Below are 16,631 nucleotides of genomic sequence, written 5' to 3'. Positions count from 1 at the left end.
CTGAATATGAGGAAGAAACCCATGTCCACCAACTTTCACGTTACTGCAACTCAAGGAGAGAGGAGAAACGAGCCCAACTTAATGTTGCTCCTTAAGGAGTCTACAAAGCAAAGGAACTTTCCAGCAGATTTTTCTCTGTGTGGAAATCTGGTTTATACATCACTATAAACAGTCAACAATACGGATTTACCAGTATCCTTCAAAGGGCAACCTGCAAGCCTCTTCTCACAGTTCGTTCCTTTAACAAGGCAATTCTGGTCTTGCAGAGTATCCCTCAATATATTAAATAAGTGGTATAACAGCATATAATACATAACTACCACTCTACTAAATATGCATCAAGAGAACTTCAAAAGCAGAGAGACAGTAAGACTTCATCTGAAATGGAACAGGGTATTAGATAAGGTAGGGCAAGGGAAAAAGAAATTTTCCTGGTTTAAAAATCTCATCCATACGTGCAATCAGCAGCTTTAAACATATTTTATAATTGTATACCTGCTTCAAGATTCTAATAGGCTACATACTAAACTCTCACTAACCACCTCTTAATCATGTCCTAGTATGTCAATGAGATAATAAAATAATTTCCAATCAAACAGTTACTTCAATTTGTCCTAGTTATGCAGAGGCTTTGAGAAAATATTTTAGCCATACCTAAAAAGGCGTAAATATTTTAAGTCTGTTCTAACCAATAAAATTGATTATGTCTTTTGGCTTTTTTCTCACAAAAAACACAACCCCTAAATTATATGTCCATTATGCACCTCCACAGCATTCTGTCCAGTTATTTTTTGGCAGTGCAAAAGGCAGTAAGATGTCATAAGTGAAAAGAACTGATGTAATAAGAGTTACCATACATACGTTATCTAGATCAGATACGTAAAGCTCATCCCTCTTCCATTCATTTTCTCCTTCCTGTATACCTGTGTCACATTCCCTTCATTAACAGAAAAAACCTAGCTCTATGTTCCCATTATCTAATAAACAGAAATGGAAGTGCCGAATTCTTCAGTTTGATGACCTCATCAGAGGTCAGCTGACAAACTGGATACACTCACTTCCACTTACAGATATTTCTTGTTTTCTTCATGTGATTTTTAGCATTAAAAAATATCCCTTTCACATAGCCAGTCTTCATTATTGTTTCCTAAGCCTGCTCTATGTAGCTTTAATTGATGCTACCGTGACAAGTTCTCAAAAGCAGCGGACAGAATCATAAGTCCTCCATTTTCCTGGTTTTCATAAATACCCAGATTTTTGCAGGATGCCATAGAAACCTGGCAAATCACAGCAATACAATTTCCCATTTTAAAACTTACCCATAACGATAAAAGAAATCATACGTTTAGTCAAGTGTATGATTTGGTATTTTAGTCTGAAGGGAGGAGGAAAAGGAGCTTACTTGTAAGTCCAGATGCTAGAATCCCATAACAAACAGTCAGTTTCCCAGCATTAGCCTGCAATGTAGTTCCTTAAGTACTAAAATAAATACAACTTAAATGATTACTTCTGATATACTGCAGTAATAACAGGTACTTGATTGCAATTTTATTGAGAAAAAGTCAGAATGTACTGAAGGAAGAAACAGAATAATAAGTCAAATTTGAATGAACAAAGGGCTAATGTGTTCAAAGCTATGAAAACACCTCTATTTTGAGTAGACATAGGAGTACATACTTCTCTTTGTAAGGCAAAATGTGCTTCTGCTTAAACAGTGCAGCATCAATGATTACAACAGCAGTTTTATTTAGTTTTATTCTCCATCAGTTCTTTTATTTTGATATAAACTAACTTGACTGAGCAAAACCACATCTTTCTTGCTCATCAGGATGAAAGCCTAGGTTTTCAAGCTACACAGACATCCCTACTGCAAACCCTTGCGTAAAATGATGTTCCACTTTTAAATCACAAGTAATCTGAGCTGGCAATTCTTAGCTACTCTCCGCTGCATGTTTCTGTGTTTCTGGTCAACACTTACTCTTCAGAATACTATCACATTGCACCTCCAAAACAAATGTGTATCACACTGATTGTTAAGCCTTCACATAGAACATTTGAAGGAGAGTCTGAGGCAGAATTATCTAATGTAATGCATTCTTAAAACACAAAATCTCTTACAAACATACATAGCTAAGAAAACTCTTCAGATGAAAAATCTCTACGTCTCTTGATGCAAACTGGTCATGGTATGTACCATGCCTGTAAATCAAATTAGCAAATTTAACAAACAACAGTTGGCAGGAAATGTATAGTACTCCTGCCCCTGGGCTGCTGTCCTGTAAAATAAAACAATGATTTATTAAATACATTTAACCTACTTGAGAGCAGTCATAACGGCCCTCCACAGGTTCAGTCCACTTTTTATGAGAGATTGTTGTTCTTTGGGTATAGAATAAGAACTGTCCATAGAAGATGAACAAAAAACTATGCAATTACTAAGCCTTGATATTTTACTAAGGAACAGAAATTACACCCACTAAAAACTAGTATTTAAAAACCAGAGCAATCAAAGAACATCTACAGTGCAGGTTACACTTGCTTGTTCTGTCTCCACCATTCTATTAAAATAGGCACTATTGCCTTGATTCACCAAGTTACTTAAGCATATGTCTAATTTTAAGAACGTGAATAATCCCCTGAAGTCAAATGACAACTCACTCAATTAAAGTTAGACATATGCTTAAGTACCTTGATGAATTGAAGCCTGTAATTGCCTGCAGTTGTTTCTGCCAATTTTGCTGCAAGTAAAAAACCAGAGTTTTTCCAGTGAAATTGTGATACCATAATGCTTTTATCACTGCAGAAATTAATCTTATTTGACCTTTTTTTTTCTTTCACGTTTGTCTTTCCACCCATAGTTCTAGGCAAGGAGTTCAAAGTAGAGACGATAAAGAAAATCACATTTTAAATGTAAAATAAATGTGAGGGTTTGGTTTCTCTTTCATTCGTTTATAGAAAATCTTTGCTGAAGTATGAAGTGTAAAACTTGGAAAAGACATTGGATACTTGCTACTTCAAGTAGCTGATACTGAATTTATTGGGCTGAGCCATAAATTGAAAGAGCATGATGATGGATGGAATGAATACAAAAAGAAGCTTCACTTCAGAAGAGTTTTCCAAGATAGGAAGCTCCACAGTGCTTGCAAGAATTAGGGTCCTGGGCTTACTGCAGCACCCTGTGAAGCATACAGGAAGATTTACATCAAATTTTGAGAGGTGGATTGAACTGTTGCTTCTCACAAACTATCAGCTTCCCCTTGTTTGGAAGAAACCACATACTTGGCAATACCTGCTAGAAGTTGTTATTTTTTAATGGTTCCTAAAAAATTGGGTAAGAAATAAAAGGGAAGAGGAAGGAATATAAAAAAGAAATCTCTCTATTTATAAACAGAATGAAATCCTTGTAAAGTATGTTCCTCAGATCTATTAAGACCTTTATAAACATACTATTAAAAACACAGCAACTCTAAACAATTTATAGCATCACAACTCACAGCCCTCCTGCCTGATCTAAGGCTAAGGCAGAAAACGGCTGCTGTTCTATGGCTACGGCTTAAGTAATTTGCACAAGAAAGATACAATTATCAGTGGCCAAAAGGTGAGAACCAACGTAATTTGTTATCCATCTAAAAAGTCAGTATTCAAGAATTGACCAAGAACACGTTTTGCTGGTAGAGCAACACGGTTGGTGATAAAGAACTGCATAGGTAAGTTGTTAAAAATGCCCACAAAGAATAAACAAAAAAACATAAACTCAGAAAAGTTTGCGGGATTCTGGTCCCTTATTTTCTGGAAAACATCCTTAAATAACACCTATGCTAGCCTCACACCTGTAAAATACACACATAGCAATGCCAGCCTACAAATTTCTTCCCTCAGCTGAAGTTTTTGATTAAAAGAATTGTAAAGGCTTTTCAACTCTTCATAACAGATTATTTGGACATATGCTTTTTCCTTTTCTCCCTGCGAGTCCTAACATTTCCTTACAAACTAGGTACAGCCCAAATTTGCCCACAAGGCTTAAAAACATGTAAAATATACCCAGAAGGTAACTAGTTCTCCTTCTGGAATTATATCTAGCGGTTCTGAATAAAATTCATGCTTGTGTATAAACCATGCATCCTGCTCCCATTGAGATTATCCAGCTAAATAAGTATCGGCTTCAAAAAATAATAGAAATAGCTACAAAAATCACAGCATGGAGCACTGAAAAAATTGTTTGAAAGGGAAAAAAAAGGTTAACTTGACCTTATATATGAAAAGGAATGACTACTACTTCCTTCAAAACACTGTCCCAAGAATTCATGATCAGAATTCATGCCCCACTCCTGAATCACATGAGAGAAATGGGAACATGCAATGGGAGTTTTCGGGAATACGGACTTATAAAATAAATACAATAGGAAAAAAAAAAGGGGGTGGGGGAGAACTGTTCTGTAGTAGCTTAACCTGCTTACCCCTCCAAGATTGCCTAGCAGAGGTAAATATGTTATTAATCTAACACAAGTGTGACTTCACCAAGCATACATTTCAAACCATAGTCCATGCTCCTGAGAATACCCTTCCACTGCAATTCCTCCTACATGTAGCTATGTAACACACAAAGTATTTCTCACTGCACCATACAGTCACTTAATTATCATTTTGGGTTAACATTCTCAAAATACCTTTTAGAATGATTCCTGAATAAATCTGTTCCACTGGATTAAAAATCTACAAAGAAATACCTATCATTTCATTGTTACTATATTAACTCACAGCTTTCCCTTGAGAAAACAAAAGAGGAAACTAACCTAATTTTCCACTTTAAGCTATGTTCTCTGAGCAACTTTAGTGTTAAAATTTCTGCTAAGACAATCATTGCTTCCAATTTTCCCCTGAAGCTACGACCGTTCATGACCACAGTTTGTTAGAGTGATACACTGAACTTCAAACTTTTAAGAAAATGCCACAAACAAATCCAAATAAAGCAAGCATGCACCTGCTCCCATAATTAATTCTTCTCTGCATTTGGTGAGGCTGTGGAGTCCACTTGTTAAGTAATAGTCTGAATCACATCCTGGTTTTAAAAAAAAAAATAATCCTCAAATAGTTCCTCAAAAATCTCTGGGTTTTTATTTCAAAAGTTTTATAACTAAACAGGGTTCAACTCCTGCAATAACTCTACAGATTGTTTCCACCCACACAAAAAAATCCCAGCCTACTTACTGTACAATTTATACTCAAAATGTGTAACGCTATTTTCCAACTGAAAACAAAATCAACAGTGTGAAGAAGTGTAGAGTTCATACTAACTCTAGAGAAAACGAAGTCCAATATATCTTGTTCAAACAGTAAGTGAAATCAGAAAAGCTCACAAGGAGCAGAAGGGGAAGTTCAACCTTTAACTGAACTATTACAAATGGCAAAAGTAAATTTAGGGCCTTGAGGGGGTGAGAGAAGAAAAGGATGTGAGGGTTGAAATCCTGCAGCATTTTTACAATAGCTTTTTACAATTCATTTATTTCCAGATGACGAAGAACAACTTTGCAGACAAGGCAAGAGCACCTGAAGAGGAATAAAAAGATACCCTCAATACAAATTTGTCATCTTTTCATCTTTTCTTGCTCCCATTAATGAAATTCGGAGAAACACTAAGAACACGTAAAGTAAAAAAAAAAAAACAAAAAACAAAAAACCAAGCATTTTAAAACCCCTCATACTAGCCCATCCATGACCAGACAGAAAATCACCTTATTTGCAACATATTTTCCTTCATTCTAAAATATTTTCGTTAACACATTGAGTTCCAGAATCTACACTATTTCTGTGCACCCCCACATCCACACAAACACAGCCCCAAGCAAATAATTACTTTTCCTGTTTACGTAAAATAATTATGCAGGATTTCCTGAGAACATGATTTTCAAATTAGGGACAAACCAAACTGAAGAGTCTCTGTTTCCTTTACCACAGGAAATGTAGTGGATTTGGTTTTAAACTCAATTTATATATCAATTAAAAAGCTGGAAGTTCTTATCTGTGACTGAGTTGTGGCAACTTTTGAAAGTTGGGGAAAACAATGCTCTAACAAGTATTTAGCTGTTGAAAATATCTTTTAGAAAAGTTAAGTTTAATAGCTCTCTAGTGCATGTCTGGGATTTCTTTGTAATCTTCTTGAGCAATGTGTAATATTTTGGCAAAATCCCAAACCCGCTCAGTTAGTAGTAGTAGAGAAAAGGAAAGGCTATAAAGTGAATTTGTTGTCTCTTTTTTTTTTATTAGTTTTAGAAACTTTAAACATAAAAGAAATCTTGCTTTACATTAACTTCACCCTGTTGCTGCATTCCAGAAATTTAGTGCAGATTTGCATGTGCTCCATATGGATCTTTCCATATCTGCCCTACCTGGCCTAAGCAATTACTGTGCATGTGCTGACCAGCTGTGAAGAAAGAGGGAGGGGAAAGGGGAAAGGGGAAACAACTGAGCTTTGGACTTGGAAAGCAGAGAGCTGAATTTCCTGGCTTACCCTGTGGCCCACTTAATGTCTTCAGTCAGGTGACCAAAAGAGGCAAGTAAATTACACAGGAGCAGGCACTGGATGTCAAACAATAGATTATAGCCACACAATATTCCAATTTCCTCTTCTGATCGCCGTAGCCTCAATGTGCGTGAGCCACATCCTAGCTAGGCAAATTTTTATGGTTGCTTCTCCACACGCGTCATTTCCAAGAGACCCGAGTATGATGCTGCAGTCCATATATTCCTTCTCATTTTAGGAAATTGGCATTCTTCGTTTTATTGATGAATTAACCTGAAAGGGCAATACTGGCCTCAGCATGTTTCCCTTACTACTTACGTGTGATGTAATGTGATACAGCTCAATGCAGTATGATGATAACTGATAAAATCACAGTTACTGTAGTTGCATGAACAATGATAAAGAATTTGATTTCTTATAAAGTGTATTTTCTACATAGTGAAAACAGGCATTTACAATCAATCCACTAGTTTTTAATGCTTAACTTGCATTCGCAGCAAGATATGTTCTGTAAGTGAATATCAAATATTGGCCTCATGGATGTCACAGAATTAAAGAAAAAAAATTTATAGTTTGCAGCTCTGAGTTTATTCTTAGCTTTTTGTACACATATTAGGAAATACAGAGAACTAGAATGATGAAAAACAAACTCTTAACTTGTAGCACTCAAATTATCACTTCCAGAATCCCTTTTTCTTTAATATATCTTTCCCATTTTATTTTCTATTGGTGGTTGATATTCATAAATATGCACACAGAATTACATTGAAAAAAAATTGTTACAATGTAAATTGCTGTTGAGCAGGAAAGCCTAGTCCAAACGGCATGCAGATATTCTTGCCTCCTGTTCTTTTTCTGGTTACTTGTCTGAAGGGCATAGCTCTTACCTGGTATTTTAAAAGTCCTATCACATGCGTTGGCAGTGTTATAATTTCAGATTTGATACTTCCCAGCTATAGCAGATTTTTAGCTCATCAGCTCAAAAAGCAGCTGTCTGCAATATGGGTTCATCTATTCTCCTAGTCTTTTCTACTTCAAATATTCTTTAAAAGAAAAAAAATTGTGCTAATCCCTCAACAGTAAAAAGCAGCAGTATATTAATTCACATGTGGCAAACACAGCATCTTCCCTGCCTGAGCTGAAACTGCCATTATACCATTACTCAATCACCAATTGTTGCCAGTTCCACTGCAGCCACTTTCATAATGGTTCCGGAGACATTCAGTCTGCGGTATTCTAATTCTCATTACAACTCTTTTACATATATGTTTTAAGACATTCTTGGAGCACGGCATCAGAACAACAACTACAATGGATTTGAATAGCATTTTAAATATATTGGATATGAGGTTTGTCTCTAACGGCCTTTCGGACACGTTAAAAGCCTGCTTATCCACTAGAAGGCACGAGTGCGGAGCCTGGACGCAGGGTTATCAGAAATGTTTTTGGGGTAGGGATGTCAAGGAGAGCATCTCTTGCTGGAATTGCAGCAGATGGTACAGTGAACGATTACATTACGCCAAGTCACATACTCAAAATCACTCAGGTCTCCCAAAAATCATAAGGTTGGCTTAAGAGCCATGAGATGCTCTAAAACAAAAATTATCAGTATTTTTCTCTTTCAGGATTTTTGGAGCTTCAGGGAGAAGCTGCCTTTCCTTCCAAGTCCTGATGAGTTGATACATTACTGATGAGTCTGGTCGGCCTGATGTACATTACCGAAAAAATACCATTTACATCCGGACAGTAAAGTCTCACTAAATCAAGAACAGTGTCTTGATTCCCTCAAGGAGCTGAAATCAAAGATGCAAAAAACAAATAACTGAGTAGGTTTTTATTAAAGTGGCAGGCAGAAAAACACAAAGCCTAGCATGCTGCCAAGTCAACTTGGGTGATTATGTGAAGGAGTCAGCTGTCTTCCTTCTTTTTCCACCAAAGCAATTTTTGGAACTCATAATATAGGAAAAAAAAGGCAGGGGGTGGGAAATCAGAAGACTGGTAAATGGACACAGAAGACATTAATTTTTTATGAATCACATGATTATTATTACGCCTCTCCTGATTTTCAGGACCTGGTACAATAATTTAATGCTAGGCAAGGAGATAATTGGTACATCTGCCAATATTTAAATATCGGAACCTTGTTTCCACAAACCTCTATTTTATAGTAAGCATGCTGTCTATCCAGTGCCTCCTTGCTTAAATTCATCACGTTATTGATTAGTATTTTACATAAAAACTGGAACTGCCATATTCCTCAAGAGGCTATTGTTCTAACTTTTATTTCCAGATGAAATTCATAAACCCTACCACAGAAGTCAATCAACAGGCCTTACATGTCTTTGAAGTCATACGTAACTTCTACTTTTCAAGGATTAAACTGGATTTGAGTGATTAAGTCTTCTGAAGATGCTCAGCACAGTAAGCAGTGCCATCTGAAGCTAACTCATGACCCTCTTGATTCCTCTGAACATTCACAATCTCCAAGCGCAGCCCATCTGCCTAGTGTTTACAGTAAGCACGGTGTTACTATTATAATTGCTTATTATTTGCATTAAAATAATACCTGCTGACTCTATTATGCACTACACAAACATACTCAGTGAATTCATTAGCAAAGGCACAGTAGCACACCAACGTGGCAATATACAGGTGAAACTTGGGTTAGATTATGAAAAAGCTGTGCTGAGAGTGTACTTCTGAAAACCCAGTGTTTTCAAGTGTCATGACCTGCTAAGGTTTCTTTTAGAATCCTTGCAGAAGAATCTGAGGAAGCTGCACGCTAGCAGCTAGGACAGAAGTGAGATACTAGAGCTTAGAAATGTGCAAGCACAGTGACTAGATTTAAAAAAAAAATAAAATCAAGCAAATTATATGTCAGCACTTCCCTCCCAGAAAGACAGACATACATCCCCCCAAAACAACCAGAGGATGGGTATCGGCCAATATGGACTTGCAAAGTACAAATACATTGACTTAGATGTCTGTCTTTGCTCACCACACTGCAGCGAAGGGCAGTGCCAACTTAAATAAGGCCATATACGAGAAACTGGGTTACCAACTGGTTGGGTATCACCCAAAGGAGTTATGAACTATTTGTCAACATGAAAGAATACTACCAACTGTTCATGGATCATTTCAATATTCTTATTAATAACCCAGATACTGAGAGAAGAAAGTATGTACATCAAACTTGAAGATGCCACAAAACTACAAGGAACTGCAAGTACTGGACAGACTGGATAGAACTGAAAATGTTTGCAACTAACTTGGAGATGAAGTCTGAGAGCAAGAGGATGAAATTCAACAAGGAAAATCAACTGGGAGGTTCTAGAATTAGGCATGAGTAATTCACTCACATGAATAATGTGAGGTTTAGCATTAGGCATGAGTAGTTCACTCACATGAATAATTCACATACAAGAGAAAAGGATCAAGAATTTACATGTTTCACAAACTGAACATGAATTAAACAAAGGCTCCTTTGCCACAGCAGGGTAACATTAATGTGGCACTTCAGAACATTGGCAGAACCCGTAAGATTCATGAAATAATCTTTCTGTTGTACTTCAAAATGATAAAACTGGAGCTGGAGTAATGTACTGCACTTGGTTCTGGACGCCACAAAAAAGATGCATTCCATAAAGAAAGTACAGAGAATAGCAGTAAGTTCTGGAAAGTGCGATCTCAGGGGAAAGACTAAGCAAACTGGGTATGTTTAGCCTAGAGAAGACTGAGACATACCAGTCCACAAGGTCATAAAAGACTACTGAAAAGAAGAAGGCTTCTCTGTTAGAAAGCTTTTTTTAATGTCTGATCTGACTCTTCCTAGTTGTGATTTAAACACTTCTGGCCTTGTGTGCCATGGAGATAATGAATAGTGAAGCACTAAAATGAACTGCTTGGGGGGTTGTGGAGTCCCAGAACAAGTCAGGCAAATAGCTGCAGAGAGCAATATTGTTAAAGATGATCTTACATGGGGAAGGGATAGCCCCATCCAGCACTGTTTTTCTATGATTGTTCCCTGCTTGCAGCATTGAAACTAGCTCACGTACTTTTACGTTACACTATTCAATGCCGTGCAGTCATACCCTGAAAGACAGGAATAATCTCTTTTGAACAGCTTATGAACAGCTTACTATTTAAATAGTGACCAAACAGGAGAAAAGTAGAAGGAAGAGGTCAGCTCTTTTCAAGATGGAGGAGGCGCACACAAAAGCAGCCTACTCAAATCACAACAGTAGGAGTCAAACCTCGAAGCATAGATAGAAATGTGATAGGAAACACAGCAGTAGAAATTCTGGAAGTAACCACCATTCCGTTACTTGCTGCAACCTGGAACTGGTGATTTCAAGAAAGTGCCCTTGGGAGCACTCACCCAAAAAAGCAGCATCACATTAAATGAGGTTGCAACAAGCACCCAAACCAGAAATAATATAGCTATTTTGCAAGCAAATGTAGAGCTACATTTCTGAGTTTCAGTCCAATCTCTTGACCATAAATCATTTATATTATCTTTTTAAATCTGACAAAGGCTTATATGATGAATGTCTGAAGAAGCTCACACAAGATGCACAGGAAACCACTATAAAAATCACTGATATTTTCAGTTGCTTTCAGCACCTGGTACTTGAGAAAAGAAACTATTTAACTGTTTTCTCCTCATCATTATTACTCAAAACTGTTAAATAGCAGGAAATAAAAATACTTAAGAACCTCCGAGGAGCTTGAAAAGGTAACAGTAAAAAGATAGCATAATTATGCATGAGTGCTAAGAGGTATCACTAATAACATTCTCTTAAATGAGCTACCTGATCAGATTCCAAATACATAGAACTCTGTTCCTGCCCAAGGCCCTCCTCCCCATTTGTGGATTAAATACATCAGTAATCACTGCATGTATTAAACAAAACTCAGATTCTTTCATGATTCTGACAGTCATGCGATGGTCATTTTTACTTCTCATTTATCCTCCACCTTTGACAAATTGGTAAATGTAAACTGGGTATGTAAAAATGGGTAACATCAGGAAAATCAAGTGAAATCCTAGAATTACTTCAAAACATTCACTCCTATATTTAAAACCCTCAAATAAAATAAAATACTCTAAGCTTGTACACAAAAGAGGAAGAAATTATCCGTGGTTTTGTGGAGGCACTAAAATAAGACTCAGGGTCCATTGTTCTAAGCCTCAAGCTAAATTAAAATGCAGTCTCTGCCCCAATGAGCTAAGTTAGTAACTTGTGTGTACTACAAAAGGCTTTGTTGCATTGTTACAACTATTACTCATGGTCAAAACTCTCTAGCCACTATCAAAACCACATATGCCAAGGATAAATTTGACAAGGTCAAAAAATTGTCTCTGCTTAGAAGAGACATTATCATACAGACTAACATTGGTATTTATAATATTTTATATTCCTTGTCTTTATGTTAGGTTTTAACTACGTTACATAGATTCAGCTAATTCTTCTGTAATTGAAGTCACATCAGCTTCCTATTTGTTTGTTATTATGGCCATTCCACATGACAATGGATTGTTCCAATGCAGAATCACAACTAATATTAACTGACTGCATATCAGTTGGACAGCAAATTAAAGGTTAACCTTGTGTCTGTTTTTTATTTAGCAAAGAATAGCATTTCTACTAAAATAATTTAATCTCTACTCTTTACCCTGGTAGCTTTCTAAAGTATAAAATATAGAAAATATAAAATACAAAATATGAAATACAAGTTGGGTCTTCCATATCCTTACAAGACAACTTTTTGGAATCTCAGGCTTCATCTACGTAGAAACACCCGAGAAAAGAAAAATGACTAATGATGTAAAACTAATGTGCAACAGTTTGAAAAGCTCATTAAACCCACACATGGACATACTCATTCCAAATTCGAGTGCCCTAAACTTGCTATAGCCGACACAAACCACGATCACAGTCAGACAATTGCCTTGGCTACTGCTATCTCAGATTCAGAGGTCACTCCAGCATTAAGTGATCTCACCTCTGCATGTTTCACTGGATTGGAAGTCATCAGTGCAACTATTCTGTAAAATGATCCATGGTGAAACAAAGCAAAAATCATGGAACACAAAGGACTCCCAAGAATAGTAAATCAAACTGGAGTTGTAGTTGGTAACTAATCACAAAGTTTAAGCATAGAACTATGTGCTATTCTCCTACCCTAGCAGCTGAACTCCTGAGAAGGAGACACAGCAATGTGATGCTGTTAAAAAATGAAAGCAAACTATTCTCAGGTGTTTTAACAGCATGTGAAAGCTCTTCACATTACTCAGAAACATGAAGAACCCACCTAAGGCACTTGCCAGATCTGGACACACCACTTGAAGAGGTGAACAAAGCGGCAAGCATGTCAGAGAGAAAAACAAAAAAAATACAAGAGGTTTAAAAAAATAAAACCTTGGAGAAAACGTGAATGAGCTGGCCTCATACAAGCCAGGAAAGAAAATACTGTAGATGAGTTCTACATTTATTTTCTATATGTAAAAATTTGCTATAGACAATATGGCAATCAACTGCCATAACACATCACTAACTATACAGCCAAAAACCTTTTCCTAAATCCAGGCTCTATCTTCCTTATTGAAAATGGAATTATTTCTTTTCCTCCTCTCAGTGGTAATGGAGAACTAACTAAGAAAGACTGTAGCAAGTATTTCAAAACTTCTGGTGAAGAGAAATTGGGACAAACATCTGTCAAAAGCATCCTAGATATAAGTGAACAAAGGTGAAGGTGTAGACTAGATAAAGCTTGTTGAGATCCCCTTAGGGATACAGATACAAGATCAATTTCTCTAGCTTAATTTGTGAGAGTAAATTCCAGTCAGTGAATATTGGTTTTTTCAGGTGATGCTCAGGAATTATGGTTTTGTCAAAACAGAACTACTTCTATAAAATTTATCTCTCACCTTCACCATTATCACTCTCAATACAATTGAATTCAAATCTTGTAGCAGAAGTCCTGCTTATCTTAAAAAGCAAAGCAAAACAATTTTGTTAATAATAGGGGTTTAATAATAGACAAAGCCTTAGATTAAAATTTCTCAGTCTTTTTACAATGAAGTTTTATTAGTGAGAGTATTGGTAAAAATACCTGTTTTAGCATCATGCAACATTATATCTGAATGTAGCAAAGGGCTTGAGAAACAACATTAAAAAGCACTGCAATCTGAAGCTTATTTTCATAGGTAGATTTAGGATATAAAACTCCAATGCTTTAGCAAGGCAACGGGACTGAGACTTCTTAAGTGCATATGTCACTTTTGAAAAGAGAACAGAAGCTCTCTCAAAGGTGCTACCTTTGCAATTAAATTCCCAGAAGCTGCCTATGTACTGGAGGACCACAGTTGTTATTCTAGTGGAGCTTAGCTTACTGTAGCAGTAATGCAATATTTTTAGAGGAAACAATATAGCCCATGCCAAATTTATTAGTATACGTCAGTGCTTGGAAATTAACTTAATGACAAATCTGCATGACATGTCAGCTCACTGTGAAAAGAAAGGGTCATCCTGCAAAGCAGCAGTCAGGTTCTACACTAAAACTTTACAAAGTGGTGCTCAATACCTAATACATCTAGAGATGCCAAACAAGCTTCATAAACTCCACTCACAGATTGACCCACTCCATGAACATCTCACAGGATATCATAAGCTCTCCCATCAGAAAAATGAGAATAGATGTGATTTATATAGCAACTCCATTCATTAAACTAGCTCTGGATAGTCATGTTTCAGAGTTTCCTGATGACAAAGCACAGACCTCAAACAGATGCATTAAATGTGAGCAGAAATGCAGTTCTCATGATGAGAGAAGGAAGAATGTTGCAATGAGATGTGGGGAACAAGCATTTTTCTAGGGAAGTAAATGCTATGTGAAAGTGTTTTACATTCTTGAGGACAATATGCAAAAGAGTGAAACAGTTTTGAACACCATTATGTTTCTGATGGCAGATGGTTCCCTTTTGGCTGAACAGTGGTAAAGGTTCTTAATCAGGTCTACAAGTACAGTGAACCTTCACATTGCTGAAAGAGAAGCATCACTCCATTAAAAGCAAGTTCATAAGCAAGTGTTAATCCCCATGCAATGTAGCATTTATCATTTTTCATGCAAGTGCTCATTCCAAGAGGATTATCACTTCCCCATCCTGCCCTCTGGCTGACTACACAGGGCAGAGAAATTCTTTATTCCATATGGAAGGGGAGAGGGAGGTTGGAGGAAGCTGTGATCTCCAGCTTCCAGTTTTGCTGTAGCTACTCCAAGTTGAAAGTGGGAAAGAGCACAGGCCAATGTTGCAGCAGTTGCTCTTCAATGAGAGTATAGATATGGCTTCCCAGAAGCTGTCTAGCAATTAGTAACACATGTCATACCACAACGACGGGGGGAGGGAGGCGGGCGTGCAAGCACTCTTTGCTTATATCTGTACAGATCCTACTAACCCGCCCGACTGAATGGTCAGATACACCTTTGATTTGTCCACACACAGACTATTTCATCTGAGCTTGAGTAAAGTGATTCTATTTGAAATGCCTCAGATATTAATAAAGTGCCACAAATCAAGTACTGTAAGCACAGTTCTACAGCTAAGATCTGTAAGTATATAAAACCACTTGTGTAAGTTTATGAAACCTGAGCCGCCTTTCCTAATTAGATATGCACTTTGAGGTGTAAAGAGCTTACAAAAGAACATATTTTAGGTGGAATTATATTAGTTATAGGATATTTTTGCTTTCCTTTGGGGCATAATGTCCTTACCTCTATACTCATGTCTCTCCCTGCAGAACAGTTATAGACTACATACACAGCTCACCTGGCTGCTCTTGTATCTACTCACACAACAGTGTAATTGTAGGCAAAAACATGTAGAGACAGAAGTTCTAAACTAAATGGTATGTCAAACCCATCACAGAGACAATCAGAATATTATTTTGTAACATGTCACACATATATAAAGTCAAAAGCACTGCATAGACAAAAGTAGCTAATAATGCTGATAATTTGTATCTACCATCCTACATAGCTCTTTAGAAATAAATGCTGCAACAAAAAACTAGATTACATGAATGACATCTAGTGGACATACCCTTCCATAACAGTCAACATTTTCCAACCAAAACTGTCAAAAGCTTCACATAGTAAAAGCAAGCACCTGAACATCAATTAAACAATGGTAAGTATTTTCCTTGTTTTTTATTTATTCATTTTTTCTGTCTTCATAAAATTAATATCGTTATGCAGAGATGCCTTAATCCCTCCTGTGCCCCAAGAGTGAATATTATTCACCATAAATCACCAGATCCTCAAATTCTTAAGAAAAATATAGCTTTAAAAGATTGTGAACACTGCCAAAGTTCTGACTCATTTCAGTCATTTAAAGTAATTCCTTTGTGTTTCATTCCCCATTATTGACCAGAAAGAGCTAATTTGTCCTGCTTGTACAATACCTTGCACAAGGGATTGTGGTGTTTTATTAGGGTTTCTAGCCACAACGGCAATACAAAGCGCTATTTATATATGCAGGATGAGTACGTCAGGAGTCATACAGGAGTTATGTGCAGGAGCAATACTGCTGCACACAGATTTCCGAGTTCTCTTTCAGACTGTTTAAACATGTTTCAGCTTTTGAGTGGCTGCACTGTATAGTTATACAATGACTATGAAACATATTTTCAGAAAAGGAAAAGCAAAGTTTATTCTTCTGCCCTGGATCCAATAAGCAGATTAGAGGAAAGCAGTGATCCAGTTGCAGTCAATATCTCCTCTACAAGCCCACAGATCCTACTTCTATCCCGTTCCAACCAGATACAGTTTGAAAAGCATTCTACTGATCAGGGCTCTGTTACATTGCCCTTCCTAAGAAATACAATTTGACATGGATATATAAATCTGTAATGTTTAGTAACCCTGCAAGATGTTTGGAGGCTAACCATGCTGCTGTAAATAATACAAATTAGATTCCTCACCCCAGCAATGGGCAAATGTGGAGGAAACAATGAATAGCATACATAAAAGACAAATATGTCCACTAAATGACACTGAACATCAGCACACCTGTGTTCTCATCCTAGTTTTGTCAGAGTTCTTCTCATGT

At 36.8% G+C, this 16,631-nt stretch overlaps 1 protein-coding gene across 1 annotated transcript in view; it reads right to left on the bottom strand.

Annotated features, from left to right (window-relative positions):
- The window catches only part of SUGCT (succinyl-CoA:glutarate-CoA transferase), a 329,571-nt gene that overhangs the window by 243,228 nt on the left and 69,712 nt on the right, over positions 1-16,631 (bottom strand). The gene's annotated exons all lie outside the window — the stretch shown is intronic.

The sequence above is a fragment of the Gavia stellata genome, chromosome 6 (assembly GCF_030936135.1).
Source record: "Gavia stellata isolate bGavSte3 chromosome 6, bGavSte3.hap2, whole genome shotgun sequence".
Classification (NCBI taxonomy): Eukaryota; Metazoa; Chordata; class Aves; order Gaviiformes; family Gaviidae; genus Gavia; species Gavia stellata.
The sequence above is the reverse complement of the archived record's forward strand: the minus strand, read 5'-3'. Positions and strand labels throughout refer to the sequence as shown.